The sequence below is a fragment of the Cuculus canorus genome, chromosome 8 (assembly GCF_017976375.1).
Source record: "Cuculus canorus isolate bCucCan1 chromosome 8, bCucCan1.pri, whole genome shotgun sequence".
Classification (NCBI taxonomy): Eukaryota; Metazoa; Chordata; class Aves; order Cuculiformes; family Cuculidae; genus Cuculus; species Cuculus canorus.
Window position 1 is genome coordinate 1,998,813 of NC_071408.1, and position 3,447 is coordinate 2,002,259.

Sequence of the window (3,447 nt, forward strand, 5' to 3'; positions counted from 1 at the left end):
GCTGTTGGCTTACTCTGCCGTATCCTCTCTATCCACCACAGCATAACTGACCCTCTTCTTCCTTTCACGAGGGTGCAGGACAATATCTACAGTCCCATCACCGGTGAGGAGCAGCACTGGAGCTCAGCACTGCTGCAGGTGCTGTCTTCAACCCAGACACATGATAATCTCTCGGTAGAGCCATTTCCCTGAGCCATAGCTTCATCCAACACCAGCCGTGGAAGCCAAAATCCTGTTGAGAGCACTGAAAAGTGTGCATGGGGTAATTAAACTCTTCCGGGTGAACAGCATTCGCTGCCCCAAGGAGATTGCCTTCTCATCAGGGAACGAGCACAGCTGTTACAGCAAAAAGTTAAGAAAAGATGCTGATGATAACAGACACAAACACATCGGTTGCTCAGAGGGTTGAGTCAGCCTGCAGCGTAGGGGATGGGTACGTCAAAATAGCTGTTTCAGAAGCCAACTGCGCTCCAACCCAAATCGCTTTTAAACTCAATGGAATTTGTGCTGCTAGGAGGCAAGTAAAATTCACGCGGGGTTCTCCCCAAGTAAAGAGGGATCCAGGCTGCCTGGTTCCTATTCTTCCAACCACAAGTGTGCAGAGATATGCACGTGTCCAGGGTCTTCTATATGCAGCCAAGTACCGGATTGAATGTTATCAATAGAAAGGATCCGAGTGTATGACTACCAATGCAAAAAACCCAGCAGGGTCCAGGCATGAGTCTGGCAACAGCAATTCTTTAGCCCTGCTCAAGCCTCTGCCACAGAAGGGAAGCGCCGTGTTGGGGGCGCAAGATCCTGATTTGTGCCCAGTATAATTGATTACTGCAGATGAGAGAGAGCGCTTACAAACTCTGGGCACCTCCGTGGTTTGCACAAAGCTTTGATCCCCAAAAGAGAAAGCACTCAAGAGAGCGCCTGGCTGCTGCTTCCTCTCTTGCCATTCCTTAACCTTCTTATTTGTACTAAGAATATGTCAAAAACAGACTAAGAACAGACTCTCCACTGTGTTCTGCAACACTGGAATGGATGGGCTTGAAAACACCTTCTGACCTGCCGACGTCTCTCTTTGCACGCACACAGGCATCAGAGGCAGCTTTATCCTTCGGTCAAGAACAAATGAAGCAATTAATGCAAAAGCATTCACTGCTGCATGTGTAAAGGGGTTTACAAACGTAAACCACAGACGTACAGCAAAGGTCTGAAGCAGATCCGAGTTTACACCAGAGTCTGGCCCATGACATTTCATTTGCGTGACAAAATAGTTGATGCTCAGCTTCTGGTTAAGATTAGATCTCGATGCCAAAGAGTTTCAAATCAGAAGCACAGACAAAAGGGAAACCAGCTCTACCTCATAGCAAACTCCTAGTTTGCTGCTGGAGACTCTCTAATTGCTACTATTTTTAATTGCATATTTATACCGCAGGTTCTTCCCCTTTGAGGAGAGAGGAGTGAAATCAGCTTATACAACTTCTTCATATTTTTGTGGAGGTATTGAAGTAACCGCCTGCTTTTTTCACTTTTTCAAAATGTATTTTAGGGCAGCACAAAAGGGACTTTAATAAATACCAGAGAAATGAAAAGTCAATGTCTCTTAGCTGGGAGATCCCAGCACGGGTGAGGGAAGGAGCCCAGCTTGCAAGGCATGAACAGGGCTTGACATCCTGACCCATGTGAGCCCACAGCCTCTTCTTTTCAATCCTCGATAAATTTGTTTTCAAACTCCACTTTGGTCCAAGTTCGAGGGACTCCGAGTCATAATGGCCTTATGAAGGTTGTATACAAGAACATTTACCTGCAGCACTACAATGCACTGGGTTTTAATGTGCATCTTCCAACACAGGCAGCCTGATCTAGTGGGACACATCCCTGCCCATCGCACCGAAGGCTGCTTGCCCTCCATCCCTCCTGTGCGTCTCTCACCTGCAGTAATCTATTACCTGAAGCAGAAGCTCCTCCGTTTTCAGTTGTGGAGAAGCTCAGGAAATCTGTTGAGAGGTTTGCGTACTCCTGGTTGTTGAACCTGCTCAGGCTTTACACATAGCTTCAAAACTCATCTCTCATGGCTTAGTAATAAAGTGCTGGGAAGTGCCTGTGCTGTTTATGCGCATCAAATTTATGCCAGGAATGAACGAGGATGCCAGTACGTAAGTGGTCCACCAGTGCATCTTCCAACAGCTCCTTCTCAAAGACAGAGATGGATACTCAATCAAAGTCCATCTCCAACCCCTCAGCCAAGATCCAACTAGACTTCTATACAAAACCAATTTTAATAGCCAGTGTGCACCACGTGCTCTTGACGCCGACAGCTGTCACCAGCTTGTTTGAATAACACAAATATTCAGGTCAAAAGGGACCTCGTGAGGTCTCTAGTCAACCTCCTTCTCAAAGCAGGAGCAGGACAGGTCCCAAGAGGGATTTCTGAGCAACTCTACTTCAAGTAGTAACCACTGTTCTTTGACCCAACGATCCAGCCAGTTTCCCCACACATTTAGAAGTCCACTCCTTTCGATCATAACATCCCAACTGGGATACAGGAAAGCGCAGGGAAGACTGCAGCGAAAGCTTGGCTAAAGTCAAGGTAAGCGACATCCACTGCTTTCCCTCACCCACAGATTCAGTCATCTCTTCTCAGAAGGCAATCAGGTTCGTTAAGCAAAATTAACTCTTTGCAAGTGCCAATCACCACCACATCCTTCCGCTGCCCAGAAATGTGGACTCAGTCCACGAGTTTCTCAAGAAGCAAAGCAAGTCTGAGCCTCATTCTCCCTGAGCAGTGGGCAGCCTGGGACTGAAAGGCAAAACACTTTTAGGTTGTAAATCAGACTACAGAAGCTACCAGCCGCAGAAGCCACTTGGAAGCTACCAAGAGCAAGCTGAACTCCAGAATAACAAAAGCTGATTGAAAAAAAAAAAGCCCTGAGAGATAACAAACCCTAGAAACAAACAGCAAACCCCAAAGAAAACCTCACCCCTACAAAAGCTGCCTGTATAAATAATCCAGTAAAAAAAATACAAAATAAAGAACCACCCACTTCCCAAGACTGCCAAAAATGGAGGGGAAAGACAACAACAACAAAGTCAACAGCCATCCAAACAAACTGCCCAAACCCAGAAACAATAACCCCCTCCCTCTCAACCTGCTGAATAGACCAACAGCAGGAATGTTCCCTGCTGGAAAATTATCCAGAAAAAGAAAAGACAAAAAAAAAAACCAAAAAAACCACCAGAAGCCAAACAATAGTTTGTTGATTTCTTGGAAATATTTATGAACAATATTCATAGGAAATGTTCTCAAGGGGAAGTCACGTAACCAAGTACAGAAACCAAGGCAGAGATGATGGGAAAACAGACGGCTCTGACTGTCCAAACGGGACTTCTGACGCCTAACGAGTCCAAAGTCATCAGTTCATTCCCACCACGCGCATAAATCAAGCCTCTGACAAA